We start from the raw sequence: 13,225 nt of genomic DNA, 5'->3' as shown, positions 1-13,225 counted from the left end.
CTCACTAGAGTGATACAGAGCTGTTGGCCAAAGCATACATTCACAGGCATGCTTACAAAAATACTGAGATTATGCATGCAGCCAACCATTTCAGAAATAGTCCAAGAGGCTCTTCAATGCTTAACAGGGTCTTTGTCTTTCACATCAGCTCTGTTTACCACATCATGCCACTTACTGCTTTTGACAAATGTCTCAAAACATTTTAGGAATAGAGTTTGAGCATTACAGTGACATGAACCAAAAATTCAGACTTCCTATGCCAACGGTGAAAAACAAAATTTTAGCTTTGTCTGTAAGAGAAGATAACACAAACCGCCAGATTTGGGGGTCCCTGTAACTAATACCACATCAATATACATTGATGTATATTCTCAGACGTATACAGATATATACAACCGTATATCCTCTTATTCATGTTGAGCGCTTAGTATTTCTAAAAAAGTTAACTCTAGAAGAATATCCCAAGAGACGAAACCTGTTGTTGGGTATCTCTCATGTTCTCTGAACCTGCAGTGGGAAAGGAGCCTGCCTGCTAGGCAAATGTGGACCAAAGCACTCCCACTGGCGTCCAATTCTTTATTCACATTTGCTTTTTTCTGTAGACTTTTGAATCTGCCCCACAGCAGTTCTCCTATTTAGCACCTACATATTTTTATATATATATATTTTCATTGACAATAAAGATCTGTAACTTGTTTACTCTTCTTCTAGTATTATCCTCATTTTCTTGGCAAACTTGTAGAAGGAAATTAGGAAAATGTTATGAGGAAATCAGAAGTTGCACTCTGATTCTCTCAGTGGAAGCAAGATGTCTGATTCTAGTAATTTGTTCTGACAAATTAAAATTTATTTTAATAACAAAATTATTCAGGATGGATAATAAGGTTATTTCAGAAAGATTTGCCACTTGTCTAGAACCAAGGCAACAGAGAAAATCAAACGGACTGAAAAACAGAGGTTACCAAGTTCAAAACCAACCTTTAATTTTATGGCTCACTTTTTACATTTAAAATTAACTGGATGTGCACTCTAGCAAAGATGATTACATTTAGATAATAGCACGGAGATCCAAATCTGAGGTCAGAAATCAAATATGTATTTTCCACATAGGATGGCTAAGGATCTGAAGTGATCATACCTGCCATTACCTGTAGTTTTGTGCCTGCTTTTAAAAACAAGGAGCTTTCCATTCTTGTTCCCGTTTCAAAATTTGGTGCACACAACTCATTTATTTGAACCTTCTCATCTGAGTATTCAGATGCACATGATGACACCCAAAACCAAGGCTACACGTGCATGACCAGTTGATGATACAAGAATAGTACATCAAAGAAAGTGTCTTTTAGATGACTGGTCAATAAATCTGCTTGACAATTTAATTGGTATAATTGATAAAATCCATATAACTACGAGGGAGGAAATTAAATTACTTTATACAAATCAGATTGGGATTTAGATTAAAATTTTCTGGGTCAATTCTGTTTCATGCAAATTATGTTATGGAAGACCCCCTGGTTTGGAACACATTTATTAAGCTTTCTCATAAAAAGTGTATTAATTCATGTAGAATGGCAGAGCCTAGTATCCCTACACACACTTTCCCATGCGGTCTTCAAATCTCCACATCTGTACGCATAAAAATGCCGCAATAACCACAAGTAGCATTACCATTTTATACTTACATGATCAGACTATGCCTTAGGAGACACAACAGGTTGTAGCAATGCTCCAACTAGAGAGTGTTAAAGCACCATTCATCTGTGTTATTCACAGGGCCTTTTACTATTAATGGTGAGGCTTTAGGACTTCATTCAGTCCTAAACCAAAGAGGAAGATAGCCAGAGGAATGGAGGTCTGTGGCTTGCATTATACAGGTATGGAAAATAAATAAGTACATCAACTACTTCTAACCTTAAAGCACATGGGAGGAAATATATTTTTGTTGTTGTTTTGTTTTGTTTGTTTGTTTGTTTGTTTGTTTGTTTGTTTGTTTTTTCTCTTCTGCTCTTCAATCTTAACAGAGAGCAAAAGAATAGCTTGCCCTTTCTAGTATGTAGTAGGAGTGGAATGATTTTTACCAATCCTGTTGTTTCTGTGATGATGCACCTGGACCTTCTTGGGTCCTGTGGGAGAGGTGTGATTGCTCCCGATAGCTCTCAGAAATCTCTATATTTCTGATACAGGAGAGTTTAATGGAAGAAGGTCAGTAATCCTGGCATGCAGCCTTGGGAGTACTTGAATACACATTCCCGTGAAAGCAGAGATACATACGAAGCCCCTGTACTCCTGAAGACGAGGTACAGACAAAGCTCAGAGCCTGCTTCGGGGAGGTTGCAAGGCAGTGACTGAGCAAGGATGATGCTTTTCACGGGAGCATAACACCATCTACCAGTTGTCAAGGAAAAGCAATGGTCGGCGGCCTGCTGCTTGTGTTTACATGACTGCATACCAGCTGTACAGTGATATTGTAATAAAAGCTGTTTGGGCAATCATTGTTATGCTGGTGCTGTTTAGCAGCTTGCTTCCAATATTGCATTACAAAAATTACATATTTCATATAATCAGGTCTGTCTCTTACTTAATCATCCTACTCCACGTATAAATCTTTGAAATGGACAGGTCTATAAATCACATGCATTTTTCATTTACCGTTTATTCTAAGCCAGGCAGTTTCTTATTTAAATTGCCATATGAATAAATCTAATAATCCTTATTCACTTACATCATCTCAAACTTTAAATCTAGTTCTGACTGAGGTCATAAGTGAAATCAGTATTAAGGGCAAAACTAGCAGCTGTAACAACTATAATAGCTCACCAAATTATATTAACGGGCTGAAATAACATTAAAAATGAGGAAGAATTGAATTACATTATTAAAGCATGCTATGCTGAATCAGGCAAACATTTGGCCTAACCAGAGATCCTGAATGTGCATGTACTGAGTTTATCATCACACTAGTCCATATGCCCTAGATAAATGAGGAATAAAGACACTTTCCCAAATGTGGCTATTTATAATCTGCATTTGTATATGCTATTATACAGGTTTTTGTTAATGCAATAGCTAAATTTGAAACAACTGTCCTGACAGCTAAAGCCAGAAATACACTTCTTCTAGAATGGACTGTTTTGCTGGTCTTATATGGGGTGTGATTCTGATCCTTTTATTCAGCAATATAGAAGATCTTGTGGAAGAACTGTCAAAATTATTCTTTCTATTTCTGAAAAAAAAATCACATTTTACTATTAAAAAAAAAAAGACTGACTCAAGCAATCCATCTGTCTTATAAACAACTTATGAAAAATTTATACAAAAATTCATACACAAAGGAAAGAATTTCTTTAGTGTTGCAGGAAAGAGTTACATGTCTCAGAGTAGGACTGGAAAACACTCTTCATTGCTCTGAAGTGGTGATGAGCTTCCCAGGCTCTGCCTGTAGCACTCACCCAGGTGTCACAACACATGCCTCTGTGTAGAGCTTCCTGCAGCAGGTTCTGCAGGGAAGTGTCTTTCTGGAGCTCTGTCAGAAAAAAAAAAAAAAAAAAAAGCTTTAATTCACATTTTCAATACTATTTTTAATAGTAAGAGGGCTTTCAACTGCTGTTATTTAGTGTTTGGATGGCTGCAGCCTATAAACTGGAGCTATATCATTTATTACATCTATTTATTTCCAGCACTGGTGGAAAGAGTATAAGGAGTCGGGCAGGATCCTTCCTCTGCTGAGCCCTTCCAGCTCTGGCAATGCAGAACACAGGGTTTCCCATTGCCAAAAGCTGCATCTGGGCCATCGTGTTTATCAGCTGCTCATGGGTCTCTTTCCTATGAATTTATCAAATTCCCTTTTCAACCCACTTTAGATCTCCACAATGTTCTCCCATACTGCTTGGGTCTGTCTGACAATTTTCTTAATTGTCTCTTATATCATATGATCTGAGTTATGACAAAGAGTAAAAAAAGCATCCCTTACTGGCTTTTGCTGTGGTGGTCATACTGCTACGGAGCTCTCAGCCCAAACCTTCAGACACCTGCCCTGCTGAAGTCAGGCAGGTAGGAGGGACAAAAATAAGTATTTGGGGATATACACAAACCTGAGGGATATACACAAACCTGAGCTATTCAGTAGTAAAAACCACTGGTTTTATGTGCCTTTATTTGGTCAGGTTACACTTAGTTGCTAACAGGAGAGCTGACTGCCAGGCACCTGGGAGGATTCCTCCAGCAGTTGTCACTGTTGTAGATTTCCCCAGTTCGTGCACTGCTTTAGGACAATGCCAGCTTAGTTTGCCTTCAAGCATCTTTTTGCTGCAGTAGTGGCTGTCTAGAATTAGGCTAATTTGCAAGAGAAACCAAGAACTGCTGCAAATAGTATTTTTTATTTTTTTCCTCACTACAATTCAGAAAAAAAAATCAGCTGTAATTATTTTTTAGTATTTATGGAACTAATCAGTGTAGCAAAATTCCATGGTCAGTGCACAGAAATTGGCAGGGTATTGTGGGGGCCACGGGGGTGGAATGGGCAGGACCCCACAGGCAGGATCTGTCCCGTTACCAGCCTGGAGAAGGGCAGTGAGGGGAGCAGCTCCAGCCCGGGGCATCGGTCACCTCTCTGGGGACAGTAGGGGTGGCGGATGAGGCCATGCCATGCAGGGAACTCCTGAAACTTGGCAGAGCCCAAAATGAGTTCAAACAGCAAATGCTGGCAGTGCTGACCACTGCGGGCCGTGATACCTTGTAATATATCTTGTAAAATAATTAATGTTCAGAAATGCAGGGCTTTGTGCTGTTGCCCAGTGCAATATCTCTACTGGGAGATGGGCCATCTGCCAGCTGTTAGCGATGGTGACTGAAGGTGCAATTATTGCAGTATGAGTCAGCGAGGTCTTGCATTTAGCAAAGGCATGACATCTTCCAGTAGGAAGAAAACCATAACAGTGAGGCTTATGAAAATATTTGATAACCCTATATCTTAACACAGCATTGAATACTTGCCATAATTTTGTTCGTTTTTAGCCTTATCATTAACATGATATTCTGTTATGTTTTAATTGTATTTCTGCAGATTGGACATGAAGGACCTGCAGATGCTTCATGCTGAATCCCTGTGGGGAGCACGGGGTCCTGCTAGATTTCAACCGTACCTGATGAGCAGAACCACATCTGTGTGCACAAACAAGATACTGCAAACATCTGCTGCTCTCCACCAGAAGGGACAGTGCTGGCTTCATAAGCAATTCATGACAACCTCAAGGAAAATCATATTAGGCCTTTGTGCTTTCATTATCCCTCCTATGGCATTAATATTTTCTGTGACTTTGGGAAGACTAGCAGCTGTCAAAAATAAATCAGGGACAAAAGTGTTGCTGCCTTTCACTCCAAGTGATTATCTAACGGAGCCCTCATGATTCCCCCCATTCACCTGCCTGTTCCTTCAGCCAGCACAGTCAGTTCTCACATCCAGAAATGATGTTCTGTGCATGTCAGGTCCTCTTTCCTTCATCAGGCAAGCTTTAACACTCTGCCCCCTACACCCATCTTGTGCAGCCCTTAAAGGATGGAGGGAACTTTCATGGACAAGCACCCTCAGGTTCACTGATAATTTCTTTTTTGACAAGAAGAAGTGAGGGTTTGGGGGAGCAGGCATGGAATGCCTATGGAAAAAAAGAAATCCCTTTTTGCACCTGTCTCTGCTCATGAGGAATGTAGTGGGAGCCCCCACGTGCAGAGCGGGTTAACAGCCACTTTCCTTTCAGCTGCCACAGGAAAAAAAATAACTCAGGGGCTGCCGGGAATTGCAGTCCTCGATTACACCAGACTCCAGCAAAGAATCCTGGCAAAAATCTCTGCTGGAAAGGGCACTGTGTTTATAGGGAGCTTTCTCTGCACACAGGGGTGTTTTAAGGCAGTCTGAAGAGCTAGTTTCTGCCCCAAAACTCTGAGAAACCTCCACTCCTCTGTCTGGGTGCTGTAAATCCCAGAGCTGCTCCCTGCCCACATCCCCCAGGGAAGCCCCCTCTCTGTGTCTCCTCTCTTACTCGCTCTGCCTGTAACCTCGGGAGCAGTGCCAGCTCCAGCCTGGGGATCTTGCCTTTGTCCCCCTCCAGGCAGCCCGTCTGCACTGCCACCCACCCCAAAACCGCAGAGGGGGGATCAGAAGAAGTGGGGAAGTATTCCCTTCTTCCAACACAGGGAATGCATTTTTATTTATTTATTTTACTAAAAGAGGAGCGTGGGTGGGTGTGGTTAAATTACCTTTAATGTAACGGCTGGCTTGGTTAAAACATCCACCCTGAGCAGACATGGATTTCGGACCTTCTTCCCCATTAGAAAGAGGTGTTTAACCTTCTGTCTCTTGGAGAACACCTTAATGACCAGCACACAGGCATAATTAGCTGACACCTTGATGGGGAGCCAGCTGCTCTCACCTGGCACTGAGCAGGGAGGCGGGAGCCTTGTGCTCCAGGTGCTGGCGTTACCTGTGGTTGCATTGAGTGCTGCGCGGCGGCGTGGCTTCAAAGGCTCAACAAACCACCCAGCATAGCCAGCAGCCAGGTACTTTCCTGGCTATAAAAGAGAGGAATTTGAACCCTGTGGGACAAGAAGGGAAATCTTCAGCCTCATTAGGCTGCGTGCAAAAGAGGGATGGTGGCTCCTGCTTTAGCTCACCTGGTTATAAGTCTGTATGGGGAGGAGGTGAGATATAGAATCATAGAATGGCTTGGGTTGGAAGGGACCTTATTGATTATCTAAGTCCCACTCCCCTGCCATTTGTCCACCAGAACCCCCAAGCTCTCTCCACAGGGCTGCTCTCAATGAGTTCTCCTCCCTGCCTGTCCTCCTCTCTGGTGGTCAGGCTGGGGATATTCCAGCTGTCCAGCTGCCCGCGAGCTGGAGCAGGGCACCAGACCCATCCTGTGCTGGGCATGGAATGGGTCAAACTCATCCCGCGTGTAACTCCACCGAGCTGACACGTAGCAATGAGTTAATGCATTGCACTTCACATCAAAATGATGCACATTTGCACTCAGAGGTGAGAGGGATCTGGGGCATCATTCATGTTTCTTCCGACACAGTAATTTGTATTCAGCACAAACAGGGAAATGATGCACTGTGCTGTATAATATCTTCTATGTCTTAGTGTCAGTGATTAACTTTCTATAAGCTCTGACAAGCCTCTGCATTAATAGGAACAAATGAAATCACAGAGCAGTTGAGCCCAATTAATTACAGGACCATGTGGTACCATTTCAGAATGAAATATGTCTGTTGTTCCTTCTTTATCATTTTTTTTTTTTTTTTTACAAATAGATAAATAAACTCATGTCAATGCAATGCCTTAAGTGCCTGTCAGTAGACAAAGCAACGTTGGTAGGCGGGCTTACAGGAGATCTATGAATGTAATTTCTGAGCTATTTTCTTGCATTAAGTGGGATGCTCTAGACTACAGTTCCTCTCAAATAAAACACTGGAGGCCCTGCAGTGGAAGAAGTTATTAATATTTTTGAATTGGCATAGTGTAAGCATGCTCTGTGCCTTTAGAACAGCACCTAGCAGTACCTGCCAGTCTTCTCTGCCAAGAGATAAAGAACAGCGAGCATACTGTGCTGTATGAACTAAAAACAACAACAAAAAAAGGAAATTAACAGTTGAAGTGAAAAGTCTTGGTACTGTCAGGCTTAAAAATGCCTCTGCTTTACATCCTGCCTGCTTCTGCACTCAAATTCTGAACATACTTTCGGAGCTGTATAAATAAATAATGTTCTTATTTGATGATAGCTTTCGAGAAAGACTCATTGCAACATGGAGAAGTGGCTTCATGAAGATAAGTCATAATCTCCCCTTCCACAATCACTGTCATGTGTATAATCTATAGAAAAACTCCTTGAGAGAGGGATTAGCTTTTGAATTTAGGTCACTACAGTGGCTAGCCCCAAACAGGTCTGATTCCTAATTCTACGATACCCTGATTCCTGAGCTGTGCTGACTGTGGCAGCTCTTCACCAGTGCTGCTAGACAAAAGTGTAATGCCAATCTATGTAATCCATTTTTTTTTTTTACCTGAAATTCTACATTCTTCAGAATTAGAAGATTTTTTCAACAAAAATTAAGTCATTAGAGCCCATATTTGTCTGTTGAGACCTTGAACATGATGTACACAATGGTTTGGGTCACAGGCTTCACAGCTTGCTTCTCCTTCTCTCTTGCCCCTCTGACAATCGCTTTCTTCTCTCACATCCTTGGTTCCACTTCTTTTACATGTTGGATTCAAATAAATGCCCTGTCTCAAGACTGCATCATCCTTTGGCTGCCTCCACTTCTGCATTGAAGGAAAAGTCTTTCCGCAAGGTATCTTCTGTCCACTCTACCACCTCCTGGGATAATTTTGGCCAGGTCTGCACAAGATCTTCCACGGGTCTTTAGCACTGTAGGATTGCTTTTTGTCTTTGTGATCTTATTTTGACCCCAAACATTTTGTAGACATAATCATTTGTGTATGTGCGTGTGTGCACACATGTGTAAAGCTGTTTGTTCATCGATTCCTGAACTGATGCATTCACAAGCAAAATATAAAAAATGAAAGACAGCACATGCTTTTTATTGTCATAAATTACACTAGCAAACCTCTTTTAATGGCGATGAAGTGTAGCATTTACCTAATTCTCTCTTAATGCTCTCTTTGTCTCTTCCCTCCTCTCCTCATGTCCTACCTACCCTCAAGCAACATTTTGCACTTGGATCAGCCACCCCTTCATTAAGCTAATTCCTTCTTTGCTTTCAAAACTCCCTTCAAATGTCTTCCTTCCATTTAGACTTCACTCGGTGTGCCCTTTGGCACTATCTGCAACCACCTTGATCTTTCTGTTCTTGTCCTCTGTATTTGGATTAAATTATCTTCTTCTTGGGGCAGGGATCTTGCTTCCTACGCCCTTAAAAATGGATGTTTTCATGTCCCGTACTGCAGAAATAGCAGAATAAATCAAAGAAGAAAATGTTTTCAAATTCTGTTCTGAAATTTCAGATGTAGTTTTGCTGCTGGATAGGCAAACTGATACCACCATTTAAAATCTATCAGTGTAATCTCCAGATGCAACCCCCCCAACACTCTCACCCCGAGCTCAGCAATTAGAACACGGGAGGAGATTGCTTTCCATAAATGTGTTATGATTTGCAAAGATCTAGATACAGGAATGAACAGCTAATTCACACACATTACCATTTAACAGCCGAGTCTACCAAACACACCCCTGCCTTGATAGAAATCTAAGAATAGGAGGCATGTCAATTACTGTAATCCTTAAATTATGCATACCTTTCTAAGTCTTCTATCAGTGTCTTAGGTGTTTCTTCATAGGTGGTTTCTGCACTTCCTCCACAAAGCAAAATAAAGCATTGTTTTAGTCCAATAAATGTTGTGCCAGAGGGGCTGCTATTTGTTACTAGGAATTAATTAATTTAGAGGATCAGCCCTTGTCATGCAGATCTAAAAGGAATTTGGGTCCATCAGACCTTGTATCTTGCCTCCAGAAGTGATCAGCATGTAGAGGAAAATGCTCTGCTTCTTTTCCCCAGAAGGGATTCAATTATTCAAAAGACAGTGATGTAGAAGACAAGCAGAGGAAAACTTTCTCCTTCAATAACTGAAAGAAAACCTTTCATATCTGACTATATCAGAAAGATGCAGATAGAAGATGATTTTTTTTCAAGTTAAGAACCTTAAAACCAGTGCATTTGTTACCTGCAAAGATTATAATCACTGTATAAACATATCACTATGAGATGAAGGGAAAAAAAAAAAAAAGGAAAAAAGAAAAAAAAAAAAGAAAAGAAAAGAATACATTATCCTTTCATGGCTTGTATAGGAAAAGGCAGGGGGTAGCTTGCTTGCATGACAAAGACAGGAGAGCCTCAGGGCATGCGTTTTGAAGAGACTGCTCATTCTCTAAGTTAAGCAGGTATACAGATGATTCTTAATGCAAAACCTGAACATACACAACTGGATTTGAAGGAAAATGGAGCTGCTCACCCTTGTTCACATGGAGGGCTTCTATTTAACTCCCTGGTAGCCTGGCAGAGGTCCATGGGAGGACATTGCTGGACTTGGCTCTGTGGGTGCCCATTCTCACAGCTGAGATCTTTGTGCTGGTGAAACAAGACTTCAGTTCGAATATTAAATAATTTAAAACTGACTGCATAGACAAATGTCTCTTTCTAAAGCTTCTCAAAGTGATGTGTCACTCCTGGAAGGGGTTTGTCATTGATATTTCTGTTGCTAACGTCATAAACACTTTATTTCACCTGCAGCTTTATGACCTGAACAGAATACAAAACCTGTCATGGTCAATTGCTCTTTAGAGCCTGATAATTAAGACAGTTAAAGCACAAGAACAGCACTGCCAACGTCATGCCCAGCCACCGTGGGCTCTCTAGCACCAAATAGCTCATGAACAGGTGAGTGTCAAGTCTGAGTCTTGAGCAAGGACTTCTCTGTCCTGATCCACAATAGGTCTGAGCTCCTGTAGCTCCACACCTGGGGAGATTTGGATGAGAGGTTAGGAGGAAATTCTTCACTCAGAAGGTGGTGAGGCACTGGAACAGGTTGTCCAGAGAGGCTGTGGATGCCCCATCCTTGGAGGTGTTCAATACCAGGTTGGAGGGGCCCCAAGCAACCTGATCTAGTGGGTGGCATCCCTGCCTATGGCAGGGGGTTGGAACTAGATGGTCTTTGAGGTCCCTTCCAACCCGAGCTATATATAAAATCTCCAAATCCCATTGTATAGTCTTGAATCTATTGTTCTGTTTTATTTTCTGCACAAATTTTGGACATGTTTTTGAGAGAAATTAAGTCTGATTGCAATTAGTTTACTTGCGTATACTAATCAAGCCATTGCAAATGCTTAACACCTCTTTTTGGAACATTTATGCATGTGGCTCTCCACGTGCAGGTATAATAGGGAGAGGCATCATCAAAAAAAAAAAAAAAATAAGCCAAGGCATCAACAGAATAGGAGACCAAATCTCATGGTAACTGATTGACTCAAAGTCTGCCTAGACAGTCTGCTGTAAGACTGCTGCCAGATAAGACTATCAATTAAATATTAGCCTAGCAATGATTTTTGGAATATGATCTTCAAAAAGCTGGACTTGAATGATAAATTTGTGTTATGGAGTCTCTGGACAGATGGATTGTATGTGGCACCACTGAATCAGTGCTATTTGAATGCATCCTGAGGCATCCAGCTCTCCTGGCAGGCTCTAAAGGACTGTAATCGTTAAGCTTTTTTTTTTTTTTTTTTTTTTTTCATGAGGTGCACCCCTAGTAAGTTATCCCATAATCAGTCATCAAGAAGTACATAACTGCAATTAGCAGTTCAAGACGTAGGATGTCATATTCCATTGTTATGGGAATTATTCTCTGTATTTTTGGCACTGAGAGGATACCCTCAAAACTGTTTGATGAGATAAACATCATTACAAAGATCCAGTCTGAGGCAAGTCTTGGGGCACCTTGTTTTTTGCTTTGGCATTCCACTATAACATTTCATTAGGTGGAAAACTGCTTATAAGAAGCTGGAAAATAAAATAAAATAAAATAATATAAAATAAAAACAACAAACCAAACCCTCTCACTGTGGGGGTGTCTTCTAATTAGAGTTTTGTGAATAATGAATAATTTATCCAAGATCTTTCACCTCCTTTGTTTGCAAATTGTTCACAATGAGCTGACAGTTTTCTTGAAACTATTTCTTATTAGAAATTGGTCCTTGGGCATCATTCATTTTCACTTCTCTGCAGATTCTACCATACTCTTCCCTGCCTTTCATTCTTTCATCTTCTGTCTCTGGACTCGTGATCTATATGTACCACACATGATCTGTATGTGCCACTAACCACCTTTGTACACGTTACGTATCTCTGAATTGTGTTCAGGCTCTGCTCCTGCTGTTCTTGGCCCCTAAACCTGTGGAGTCATGCAGACCCATGCAAAATGAACATAAAAGGCTCTTGGCTCACAAGGAGAATGTTTTATGCTTCTTTTGTGCACAGTTTGTGCTCTTATAAATATTTACAGAGGTGCAAGGTAAAAGAAAAACAGTTCCTTGTGGTTCATCTTATTCTTTCACATTCAGCTGCTAAAGGTACTGTAACAATTTTGCTAAAGCTGCTATATTTTTGTTATATTTTTTTCTTCTCATCATATCATTCTTTCCTACTCCCCTAGCTTTCCTTGTGTTTTTAGCAGAGCTATCATTTCTGTAAAGCAGCATATTTGCTTGCAAAGGAATAGCACCAACAGCTCAGCAATAGCAGTAGCTCATTTGTATTTCTTTCAGATGCAGAAATATCATTAAATTATGATATTTTGGTAGTTAGAGGTTCAACAGCTTATAGCTTCTCAGCCATTTCACCTTCCTGAGACCTATTCAGGGATTGTAAACCTCATGCCTGATGGATCAGTGCGCAGAAATTCCAGGTCCGAGGGCAGTGCTGGATGTTGAACTTGGATCTCCTGATTTTTTATTACTCAGCATCAGCCCTGCCCAACCCGCCTTGATCACAGAGCCCGAAAGCCTCTCAGGTAGGCTCTATAATTGCAAGCTTTGTTTTTCTCTTCTAACCTGGAATAAGCCGCTTAATTGCAGGTTCAGACACTGCAGTATGCCGGAGCTGCCAACGTGATCACGTATACACGGTGGGGAAACGGGCATGCTGCTGACACCAGGAGAAAAGAAAGGTGTGTGAAAAACAAATTGCATTTTCTTAGCATCGGCATGGCTCCGAGAATAGACTGCCCCTTGCTTTTACGGCTGCTGGGGATCTTGCTATGGAGCCTGCAATCTTTTGTAACTTTTGCTAGAAATACCTCGAAAACACTGTTGAACATGAGAGACCAGGCAGCGAAACATGATGTTTCCTTCTCTAGGGCAGTGGTTTCTTCAAGTAACAGGTGACTGAAATCAAGAAACAAAGTTGGAAAGAAACAGCATGGCTAAAACAGCTTAAAAAGAGAGAAAAGAGGCAGATTTTAAATTAATCTCACAGTATTGTCTATAGTTCATAGCAGAACAGAGTTTTATTAGCAACAGCATCATTCCAGGGAGGTTTAGTAAGGATGCAGAAACAACAGAGATGATTCAGTGCCACAGCAGGCTCCGTGCTGAACTTACCTCTCATTTCCAATGGACTAGAAAAAGCAAACAATTTTTATTTATTTATTTATATCAGA

The sequence above is a fragment of the Oxyura jamaicensis genome, chromosome 2 (genome assembly GCF_011077185.1).
Source record: "Oxyura jamaicensis isolate SHBP4307 breed ruddy duck chromosome 2, BPBGC_Ojam_1.0, whole genome shotgun sequence".
Classification (NCBI taxonomy): Eukaryota; Metazoa; Chordata; class Aves; order Anseriformes; family Anatidae; genus Oxyura; species Oxyura jamaicensis.
Note: the sequence above shows the minus strand (reverse complement) of the source record.